At 35.9% G+C, this 12687-nt stretch overlaps 1 pseudogene across 1 annotated transcript; it reads left to right on the top strand.

Moving 5' to 3' along the window:
- The first annotated feature begins 9028 nt into the window (after window positions 1–9028).
- LOC147491962 (uncharacterized) lies at window positions 9029–12302 on the top strand (annotated as a pseudogene). Its single transcript, XR_015199430.1, has 3 exons — window positions 9029–9082; window positions 11173–11306; window positions 11368–12302. The product of XR_015199430.1 is annotated as an uncharacterized LOC147491962 (transcript).
- Window positions 12303–12687: the final 385 nt, after the last annotated feature.

The raw sequence follows: 12687 nt of genomic DNA, 5'->3' as shown, positions 1-12687 counted from the left end.
TTTAACTATAGAAAGATGTGTTGTAATTAATTTGCTTATGCAAACTAGGATATCTCTGTTTTGCTGAACTCTCAATGGTTATAACTTTGGTTGACGATAGAAATTGGGTTTCTTCTATTTCCACAATTCAATTTTGTTTAACTATTTTTTTGGGAATAATCATATCCTTCTAGTGTTCTTGCAGGAAGTGATTTGCAATGCATGTATGAGGTAAAATTGGTTATTAGTTGTATTCATGCATTGTTGTGTTTGCTAATTAAGGCCGTTGTCTGTAGATAAATGGTTAGTCTGAAATTATTTTTCTATTAACTGTGAGACATATCACTTTTGGTCTTCTATGCCAAGGTTTGGAACTTGTTAAGGTAATATGAGGACTTTAAGTCAGGTTCATATGGCACGTGCTACCGCTGCAGTGGCTGCTGCACAAGCATTTCAAGCTCATAACTAAATGACAAAAGAGGCATCCGGTCTAACTTTTAACATTGCTTATGTTTATTTGACCTGCTACACTGCTTGTAATTTGTCTTGCCATGTTGGCCACCAGGTATACTGGCATGCATTACTAATATTCCTGGATTGACATAATACTTCTATGTAAGTGTATGTGTGTCTTCAGTGTTATCTTTTGTGTGCACACAATTAAGCAGTGCTTTGATGCGGGCTTCCAGAAGGTCCATTGTTTCTACTCTTTTGCTCGGCAGTTTAGATGGTTAGCTTCAATTTTTGCTATCGCATAAATCCTTTTGTTTTGCCTTTTGATCGTCTTAGATCCAATTTTTCTGGCCATGCTATGACTTACCCATAAAGCCCTAGTCTAATAATCACAACTTGTAATTAATGTTTGAAATGGTACAGGACTGCATTTAGGGTTTTAATAATATAATTTCAATTTGGTTGCGAAAACAAATTACGTATTGATCACGGAGGTGAGCTTGTTTTTTCGCTCAACTCATTTGGTTTATACAAGACTTAAATATGGCATTTATATGAGTTTCAGGTGTCTTCTTAACTTAGACCATAAGAGTTCCAAAATGGAGTGGCACAATGATGCCATTCACGATTGGCTTGGAGCGGGAGATAGGGATGCTTATTGTGATTGGTTTCAAAGGGGAGACTTCAAGGTAATATAGCTTACTAGTTAAAGAATCCTTTGTCTTTTTGTGGTATAACTCTGTTGTATTTATGCATCTTTAAAATTCGATCTTATAATTTTATGACAAGTTGTTATTGACGTCAAATGTAGTAAGAGTACAAAAAGCTAAAGCTTTGTAAGCAAATCCCAAGCAAGCTCAGGCACATGCACATAAGTCATGTTTCATTCATACTTATTTCACTTGGTACAAGTAGGTCATCGACTACTTCATACTTTTTATGTTCCCCTGCTTTTTAGGGTTGTGTTGGGTCCATGTCTTGCTAGTACACTTAAATGCAAGAGAAATTTTTGCAGACAGTCCTAAGTTTGTTGAAGTGGTGCTTTTGTTTCTAAAGTATTTTAAAACCTTCTAGAATAGCTCGGTAAATTAATCTTTTCACATGCGCAAGTTCTTTCCTAGCTCAATAGATCATTTTGTTATCGTTGGGTGTGTTATTAATTCAAGAAGACCAAAAAAACAAAAGAACTTTATGCTCTCCAATCTGATGATTATCACTGCTATTTGTTAAGGTATTATCCGGGTTACGTTCTTTGTGCTTATATTATCTGGGTTCTATATACTTAAATCATATTTATTCATATCATGCCTTCACCGACTTTATATTTTAGAAGGTTGCCAAATGTTGCATTTTCTTTTTCTTTGTAAGCTTGCTTGTTAAAGAGTCCATAGGGCTAAATTCCTTGAATGAATATATGCCACTCATTCTTAATTGTCTTGATCTTGATAATTTTCTTTATTTTTTAATCACAACTATTTTTTTATAGGGTGATCAAACTTTGCTTATTCTTTGATGAATGTTCTTGGGACGAGAAGGCCAACACAAAGGAGAATGTCCTTGGTGAAGTTATAGAGATTTACATTTTTTTTTCTTTTGTAGTTCTTTCGCTCATTGCAATAGATCGAATTTGGAATACATAACAAGATGGAATAAGTTGGTTTGGAGGTTACATATTATATATTTTAGCATTGATTAGATTTTGGATTTTGGATTAGGAATGGATTGTGTTTTTGGATCGTGTTTAGAATTAGTCATATGGTAGACCATGGTGTTTTGAATATGTGATGAAGTGGAATATGATGTGAATAATTTTGTGAAGTTATTAGGTGATTTGGAATATTTAAATAATCAGGAATTTTTTTTAAATAAAAAATATTATATACCACGGTTTTGGAATAACTGTGGCGAACATGGTGACTTTATACCACGGTTTCTCAAATATCAATACTTTGTAATAGTCATATACCACGGTTTTTAAAAACTTATTACCATGGTGTTATACGAAACCGTAGTTAATAGGTACAAGTTTATACCACGGTTCTGATAAAAGTATTTACCACCCCAGCTGATACACGGTTTAGAAATAGTGGTAAAAGCCTTTTTACCACTCTTAAAAACAGTGGTATATGACATTTTCTGTAGTAGTGATTTGTCATCAATATGACAGGTTGATTGTTGATTTCATATGCATTGGATAACTGTTACATCAGGATACAAACTTTCTCTGATAAGTAGCTCTCTGACAAGTTTAAGGTCATTCCATTGATTATGACTGAACAAACCGTCAGCAAGCATCGTAAAATTAGTTTTCCATCGAAGTAATAAGTTTGACAACTCTAATGAATTATTGTTACTAAGTTTTGAAGTTTCGGGCATCTTTTCCTTTATTTGTATCTACTGACTCATAAAATCCCTACTAATTCCACAAAATCAAATCACTAGTGAATTGTCAATATTATAGACATTGTTTCGAGCACTGTCAGAAGATCATCCGGGTTATTGAGAAACTTATGCCACCCAAATTCTTTACAAGTAAATTCTCAGACACATACGTCCTTCTATCAATACTATTGCGGATTTCATTTACAATTGAAATGGAGCTCATTTCTCAAGGCCAAATGAGTTTTTGCAACTTGTACAAGGCCAGTTGCTACTAGCCAATCTTCAGAAGTGGTCCAAGCACCAGTAACTCAAATCACAAGGCCTGCAGCAATTCAACAAGCCACACTGATATCATCACCTGAAAGACCCGTGTCAAATAAGGCATGCATTAGTTCACAAGGCCTGCAACAGTTCAACTAGCTACATTGGAGACGCTTTGTTTGTCTTCATGGCTACTGAAGTCACTTTGCCCTGTTCCAATCTAAGACCTAAAAAATCCCAACTACGAGTTGTATGCAATCGCAATGTCCTGCTCCTAAACACTGATATCACACCCTCCATGCCTACCAAATTTCAGTTTTAACTATTAGACATTAGATATACAATATTTTAGTTTCACATAGTGCTTGGTGTGCTTGAGAAACTAAAGCTTTGAGTTTTCAGTTTCTCACTTTCTAAGCTTGTTAACTCCACATCAAAATGAGGGTTGATAACTCCACACTTGTTCAGTCTACCATTCAGTTCAACAACAATTTTGCCTGATCAATGATCACCAACATACTTGAACTCCCCAAAGGCACTGCCACGACCAGACACTGCCAAATCTAAACAACCCATAAACTACTAAGATTAGATCAGATCAAAGCATGATTATCATAAAAACGAAACAAACAATAATAATAAATCTCATGAAAATAAAAGAGTGAAAGAGATTTACAGTTGCGGTAAACGTTAGCATGCACCATGATTTTGGGTTATTTGATTTTGGGTTTCAATTTTTGAAGAGGCAAATTTGTGAATCAATTTGTGGGTTTCAAAATTTTGGGTTTGATTTTGGGTTATGAACGATAGCTATTGTTGATTTTGGGTTTTGATTTTTGAAGATTCTCTATAGTGAGGAGAGAGAGAGGAAATTTGGGAGAGAAACACTATAATTACCATTATACCCTTTTTGTAAGACATCTCAGGATGAGATCTGAGGGACCATGAGGAGTGTGAGATTAGAGTGGCAGAATAAGAGTGTCATTATAGACATAAGTTTCCGAGACAACAAAAAAAAATAGCCAAAAGTAGTAGTTGGATCCAAACAATCATGAAACAAGATTAAAAAATGATATTTCGGAATTAGCCTCACAAAATACAAAACAAAATACAAAAACTCGAAATTTTCGTAAACTCACATAAACAAACTCACGATGGGTAAAGAATTGGGTTCATTTTCAAACAACAAACTCAACAAACAACAAACATCTCAATTTCTCAATTTCAACTAAAAAAGAAGGTAATTTGCTCAACATAATTATTTGATTTCAATATCTCCACAGTTGCAGCTCGATTTCAACATAATTATTTGATTTCAATATCTCCACAGTTGCATATTTCCTGATGGATTTCAATATCTCCACAATTAAATAGCTTCTTTTCTCTAATGGATTTCCTGTGGCATATTTGAAATTTGATGTTTTGGAAAATTTGAGATTTAGGGGTTTGTTTGTTTGTTGCAGTTTAAATATTACGATATTTTAGTGCTTCAGTAGTTAAAAGGTTTGCGAAAAAGGAAGTGTTAGGCTTACGTCAAGTGGGAGTGCTGGACTAAGGGGTATTTATAGATGGCTTTTGAATTTGCATAGGAAGTATGTGGAAGGAGGAATAGAGCACGCTTTGGTTGATTTGCTGCAGTTAGGTTCAAGGTGGCTGAGAGTGAAGGAAGTAGTGGTTGGCGTCTCTATCTGCTTGGAGAATCTTAGTACCATTTATATATGGAAATCAAGTAGTGCAAGTGCTTCCCTTAACAGAATTTGTTGTCATATGGTGAGAGAGATTTCGCATTGCTGAGTTAGCTGGATCAAGCAGTTGCAGTTTTTCAATTAATGAATGAGACTTATAGTTATGGATCTGAATGGATTGTTAAGATCTTTGATGTGATCTTATATGCAAATGACAGGAATTGGAAATCCCTAATCTCCACAAAAGGTACTGACAGGAATTAGAAAGCATCTTCGTTTTCCTGATAAGGTTTGGAATTCAGGCATTCGACCAGCAACGGTTGAGGAGTTTTTATATCCAAGAAGACTATTTCTCAAGTTCTTCTTGGATGAAAGATTTTGGATCAGACATAGAAGACAAAGGTAGGAAAGCTACCGAGTGCTCAATCTCTGCGATACTAAATGAAGATGTTTCCTTGCTCATAGAGGATGGAGCTTTGCAGAAGTTCCTGTATGTACATCAAAGTCACTGAAGGGGCATGTTATAGGACTCATTCCTAATGTGCTTACCATTAATATTGTGAAACTAGTGTCAAGGTGAGATTGATCAATGTAAGAGGTTTTCTTGTGTGGTCCTGTATAACAAATATAGTTTCATCACTTTTGTTGTATTTATCACTGTGCATGTTGATTGAACATGTATTTCTTACAAGTGTGAAATAGATCAGATGGAAAGTATATTATCTCTTCATCATTTGTTTTGGTTTAAGATTTTATTTTCTAAGTTGATGAGCAAAACTATGACAGATTTTATTTCTTCAGCCCCTGCTTGAGAGCAAATTCTCTAATAGAACTTGTTCTGATCAGTTTTAGCTTATTGAGCTGGGCTTGTTAAAACTCTGACAGAGAGCTGGGCTTGTTATTCTTTTATAGAGAGATGCTAGTTAAAACTCTGACAGAGTTCACCGAAAATGCTAGTTAAAACTCAACAATTCAACCTAGTCTTACAGAGTTTTAATTTTGGCGTTGTCAGAGTTTTAATGTGGTGTAGTTTGTCTAAGAGAGAGCATTTTTCTTTTGTATAATGTGGCGTTGTCAGAGTTTTAACCAAGAGAGACCATTTTTCTTTTGTATAATGTGGTGTAGTTCGTCCATTCTCTGCCATGGTTCTTTTCTCTGACAAAATGTTTTCATTTAATTTCCTTTGTTCCCATGTTTACACAGTAGTGGATCTTACCAAAACAGCTGATGTTGCTACTGTAAAAATCGAAGGAGCTAATATACATAATCATGGAAACAAGACCGGCTTGTCATCAACCTAACAAGTCCAAATTCGATTAAACTTATTAGTAGTAAAACAATGCCTCATCTATCCACACAAAGATACAACGCATTCTCATTGTCATCACATTTGTTGTGGACTGTTCTACCATTCAGTGCCTTCATATAATGTTCACAAATACTTCAGAACAGGAGCATATTGCTTAAGCTTAGCTCATATGCCGCTTGGAAGAATTCTGCAGCTTGCTCTATAGAGCCTTCCATTTTTAGATCAACCCAAGGTTCACCATGCTTCATTATTTTTGTCGGTTGTCACCATGCTTCATCAACTGTGTTCCTTCCACCGAAATTACTCCAAATTGTAAACCATGAGACTAACACACTAATACACAGAGGTCTAGCGTAAATATACCAGTTGAATTGAATATTGTACGTACTATGAACAATCAATGTTCATAGTCATGAGCTATGAATATTCTTTGTTCATACCATAATTGGACTATGATCGAACAATGATTGTTCATAGTCATGAGCTATGAACATTTTTTGTTCATATCACAATTGGACTATGAACAGTGATTGTTTATAGTTCGGTAGCTATGAACACTCAATGTTCATAGTCATGAGCTATGAATATTCTTTGTTCATACCACAATTAGACTATGAACAATCATTGTTCATAGTCATGAGCTATGAACATCCATTGTTCATACTCTAGTAGGTATGAACAATCATTGCTCATACTTTACAATAGGTATGAACAATGAGTGTTCATACTCCAACAAGTGTTCATACTGTTCATACATCACATAATGTATGATAAGTAAGAACAATTGATGTAGGAAAGAACTTATAAGTTGCAGATTTTCACAACCTACACTAAAGCCTGTTGATTTCTTGTGAAATACCAGGGATTAATGGCTTCAAGGTTTGTTGATTCACACACAAGGAATACCAAACAATGGAAACAAGAGAAGTAATTCTTAATATTATTAACTCAAACCAAAACTGAAAAAACCCTAATAATACAGACTACCAGCCTTTATATAGGCGAAATGCCCTAATTACAACAAAACTCAAAATTTTCCAAAAATAAAAAGTTTTGGGATAACCACATATTAAGAAACTACTAATCAAAATAAAACTAACCCAACTGACCAAATTGAAAACGGACTCTCCTATCAAAAGATATAGCAAAAACAAAAATTTCTAAAACGGCAAAAACGTGATTTTGAAGGCCTAAACGATGGATTTAGGGCCCGAGAGGGTGGTGCCCATGGCAAAGCAGTGAGTTATGCTTATTTTGATGTTTCCAATCAAATATGGTCGCGTCCATCTTTCCGACTTTGTTACCCGCTTTTCCAGTTCATTGACATATGCCAAGTTCATTGACATATTATGCATTGGCAACTCAGACTTCATCACATATGCCAAGTTCATTGGCTACTACATCATCAATGATTGTTCATATGAATAATGAGTGTTCATAGCTCATATTGGGGTAATAGCGGATTGTTCATACCCCAAATAGGTATGAACAACCACATCATAATCACTTTCATATATCAAGTAGAGGGTCAGGAAAATACCAAAATGTACAAAGCATGTGCACCCCTCTAACATATCATAGATTACGTATTAACCAAAAAACCAAACAATCTAGCAACCAAAAATACTTACATTTCACAAATTACGTCTTATTTTTCTCCGGACAATTTCTCGAGTCATGGTTAGCAATATTTCCACAATTTCTACACATTCTTTCTGGATTGTTTAGGGTTATCTCTCTAGGGGATATCCATCTCTCCGCTTTCTTCTTCCTCCCTTTTGTTTGAGAAATGTTGAGATTCAAAATCAATATTTGAAATAAAGATTTGAAAGTCAAAATAAAATAAAAATAAAAATTATATCAAATTAAACATTATAATAAATCAAATAACAAAACACTAAACCTATATCAAATTAAACATTAATATCACAATCATAACCTGTGAGGTATCAACGAAAGACTCTTCAACTAGATCATCTTCATTATCTTCGTCTCCTTCGTTCGAAGCTATATTCAACGTTGAGACATGCTTAGCCATTTCATCCATCTTTTCTATAAAATATGGATAAGCATCAACACTACTCCCCGCATCGTAAGCCACTTGAGAAGTAACCTTGATACAATGAGCCACTCTCAAAAGTTCATGGTTTTCATGGCCGACCACTAATCCAGTATGAAACTCCGCTCTATACGTGTTTGCCTTTTGCATCCACCGCTTCAAAAGAAAATGCCCTAGAATCTCTTCGATTTCGTAACACTGAAAAATCTTTAACATGTGACCACAAAGTAACCCCATAAACTGAAAATACTTACATTCAGAGTCTCCCTCTAAGGTTCTTCTATTGAAACTTACTTTCCAAACGGACTTCTTCTCGCAGGTCTCCTCGAATTTCACCATGTAGCTTCGGTTCCATTGTTGACAATCTCGTCCCCATCAATTTTGTACTCCATCTTTGCCTTCTCTAATTGCTCCTTAAATTTATTGAATGCATTAATCGCATGCACCTTCGCAAAGCATGCATAAGGAGGAAAGCATCTTTAGCCACAATTAAATGAACTATGCTCGGTCGCGATAATCGGCATCTCTTTCATTCCTAGCAATCAAAGCTAAAGATCTCTCATTACCATATACAAACTCCATCAAAGATAGTGCTTTCGAATTTACGAATTGGTCATAATGAGAATTCATCGATTCACTCCTCCCAAATTATGCATACCAAAGAAAAATGTGTCACCGAGATAACAAAGAACCCATTTCTCCCGCGATATTATACATTTCTATCAACCAAGGATTTGCGGACAACTCATTCTTCTCTATTATTGTACACCATCCTCTTTCAAAATCAGCAATCTTATACGAGTAAGAAATAGTGTTTTTCAAGTCGGGCCACCGTGTCTCAATTTTAGTAAAGGATGACTTCTCTTGAAATTTCTGCATAATATGCCAAAGACAGTAACGATGACGAGTATCAGGGAACACTTTTGCAATGGTTGCAGTCATCGCTCTATCCTGGTCAGTGATGATTGCAGTTGGCGCACGACCACCCATGGTTGCAAGCCAGGCCTTAAACAACCATATGAATGTATCTTCTGTCTCATCAAGTAACAGTGCACAACCAAACTGAATCGACTGCATATGACGATTGACTCCAGTAAAAGGGGCAAAAGGCATAGAGTATGCATTTGTACGATATGTGGTATCAAAAGAGACAACATCCCCGAAATACTCATACTGCACTCGAGACCTCCCATCAACCCAGAAAAAGTTTACTGCTGTCCCATTTTGATCTAGATCAATAGCATAGTAAAACTGGAGATTCTCGGCACTCTTCTGCATAAAATATTTAAGCACGGCAGTTGCATCACTTTCTTTAGACATCTTTCTAGTCAAACTATAGTGATGGTTCCAACAATCCTTATTTGTAAACCCAACTTCTTCCCCACTAAAAACAAATTTAACTTTACCGGCAGGGTAAACCTTGTTCACCAAAAATCTCAAGAAACTTCTTCGCGCCATATTTTTGTTCGATCTCATGCATTTTCTCTTTCTTTGGACTAACCAAACCGTGACTATGGTCATTATCGTTACTTACATAGTATATATATTCATGTTTTCTTTTTGTAACACACATTCTAGCGAGGCAACTACACTTGACAGTGCTAGTATTTCTAGAAACACCCATTTCTCCCACTTCTCTCTTGTTATGGACCCCTTCACGTGAACAAACTATTAAACATCCCGTAACAAAATCCACACCGCCTTTTTTCCATTTTGTCGACCGAACACGGGTCTCAAATCCCTCTTGTTGACTATATTGTTTGTAGTAAGTATTTGCATCGTCAACACTACTGAAAACCATACCTACAAACGGAGCAACTAGTCTATCCGGTGATTTATTCGACGAAGACCCAACAACTATGTCCTTGTCGACACTTATTCTTACACTATCTCCCATTAACTCCCTTTCTAAATTTTGGGTTCGAGTTCAAATGCTAGCTAGCAAGGGAAAACTCAAACTTAATCAAAGTTATAAACTTAATCTAAATTACCTTCATTTTTGGAAAAAAAAAAACTCGTAATTAGTTTCGTCCTTCCTTCTTTTGTTGAGTTTGTTTGTTATTTATTTAATTTTCGGTGATATAAAAATGGTTTAATTTTCAGTGATATGAAAATGCCCAATTCAAAACCCTTCGTGAGTTTGTTTCTGTAAGTTTACGAAAATTTTGAGTTTTCGAAATTTTGTTTCGTATTTTGTGAGGTTAATTTCAAAATTTCATTTTTTTAATCTTGATTCAGGATGGTTTGGATCTAACGGCTATTTTTGGCAGTTTCGGAAACTCATGTTTCCCTAGCCAAACCGTATATATATATATATATATATATATATATGGTGGGATAGAGGCACAGTCACTGTAGCCACATTCTAGGCACAGTCGATCTAATCCACCGATCTGTTTCCAATAAACGAAATTTCAGCCCTCGGATATTTTTAGAGTTCTGAAAATCAAAATAACTCAATATAAAAGTCGATAATCTTGCGAAGGGTTTTCTCTCTCCTTCTCTCTCCCCAATTTGCTCCAAATGCCCAAACCAACACCTCCAACACAAAATCAAACAAAGATTCGAATCTGGCATGTGTACTTCTCCGTCTCGCATCCTCCAACAAACTTGTCAAATAGAAAAAGAATTGAAAAACCCTCACTTTCTCTCCTCGTCTCCTTTAACAGTATGAAGAAGCGAAACACAACAAATGAGTTTAAAGGGTTCGATAAAGGTGATTTCTCGGGGAGTAAGAAAAGGAAGAAGTGATTGATGGATTGTGTTCATCTTCTAAAGGATGTTAATTGTGTAGTAAGTGAGAGCTCTGAGAGGTACCCGGTTTACTTTTATTGTTTTATGACCTACCAAGTCTCTTGGTCTAGTAGTTGTCTATATCTTGATGCAAGAGGTTATTTCCTAATTTTTGACTTCCAAATAAATGAAACAGATTATCAGGACCAGTTTACCAATATTATCATCTTGGGTTGCAACGATTTTTTTTTTTTCCTTCCTAGTATGTAGATATTTATCTTTTTCTTCCGCTTGCGGTGATGAGTTTCTAGAGAAGGAACATCTTTGGTTCACCATCCGTTTGGATGGATTCCTGGATAGCCATGAAAGTTGTAATAAGAGTGCAAACCTTTCAGATTATTGTCTTGCAAGGCATTGTTGGGTCACTACCGTGGACTGCCATGGTGTTCTTTTTATAATGCGGTTCGAACTAATTGGTGAGCATAGATGTAAATTCAAATAAGTAGGGTCTTTACAATTTGGTTTGAACTAATAGTTTGTACCGTTAATCCAAACGAAAAATATTACGTTTTACTAATTGCGGGGCTTTAACAATAACAATGTGGCCTCCTCCTCCGCTTGTTCGCAATTGGATGTGCTATGGGATCTTTTCTTGGTGGAGTAATAGCAGATAAGATGTCTCGCATTTATCCACACTCGAATCGCATCATGTGTGCCCAGTTTAGTACCTTCATGGGCATACCATTTTCATGGTTCCTTCCGATTGTTATTCCACGCACAATAAATAAATAGCTGGTTCACCGCTGCCAAACCCTCTTCTTCATGGGACTTATGATTAGTTGGTGTGCCACTTGTGCAAATAATCCAATCTTCGCTGAGGTGGTTCCTACTAAGCATCGGACGATGATATATGCATTTGATCGTGCCTTCGAAGGATCCTTCTCATCATTTGCAGCCCCCATAGTTAGGATTCTTTCAGAGAAGATTTATGGGTATGATCCAAAGTTTGTGAATCCACTGTTTGGGTCCAAACAGGAGGCTTTTGCACTTTCAAGAGGTCTTTTCTCTGTGATGGCCCTGCCATTTGGCTTGTGCAGCCTGTTTTATAGCCCATTGTATCTTACATATAAACGAGACCATGAGAGTGCTCGACTGGCAAGTTTGAAAGAGCAAGAGAGTATTCATGATATGAGGTGATTCTTTCTTTCCACTGGAAAAGCCTCTTTTGTAGACGAGTTGTTAATGGCAGAATTTTATGTTCAAGTTTCTTTTCTTCTTCGTTTTCTTTTTCTGCTTAAGAGTTTGCTTTACCTGCTCTCGGGGTAATTGTTGTAAAGGTGTTTAGCAAACCACTGATGGAATTTTTTTTAGTTTTTGTAACTTGTGACTTGTGAGGCAGAGTTGTAAATTGAAATATAATAAACCGACTTAATGACTAGCATCCTTGTTGTTGATTAAAGATACTGTCATCTTTATATTATGGGATCAAAAGAATTTATGTTAGGTCCTTGGTTGCTCGGGATCAGGGCAAAAGTCTTATATTAGAGCTATGGTTACACATTTTGTGTCTTTAGTTGCGATGGATGATATGCATCCTAGCTTATTTGCTTGTTCGCTTATTGCTAGATGCAAGTTCTTGATTGCTTGTTCACCAACTATGCAAGAATATTGGAAAAGAATATTGTGTCCTAATACACAATTATTGCCTCCCTTCCGTGCTGCTATTTATACCTACTCCCAATACGAGACAAAACATAAAATCAGGTTTTTACGACGTATTTCTTACTGAATGTCTTTGCCATAACGCTTTACAAAGATGCACACCA

The sequence above is a fragment of the Coptis chinensis genome, chromosome 6 (genome assembly GCF_015680905.1).
Source record: "Coptis chinensis isolate HL-2020 chromosome 6, ASM1568090v1, whole genome shotgun sequence".
NCBI lineage: Eukaryota > Viridiplantae > Streptophyta > Magnoliopsida > Ranunculales > Ranunculaceae > Coptis > Coptis chinensis.
The sequence above is the reverse complement of the archived record's forward strand: the minus strand, read 5'-3'. Positions and strand labels throughout refer to the sequence as shown.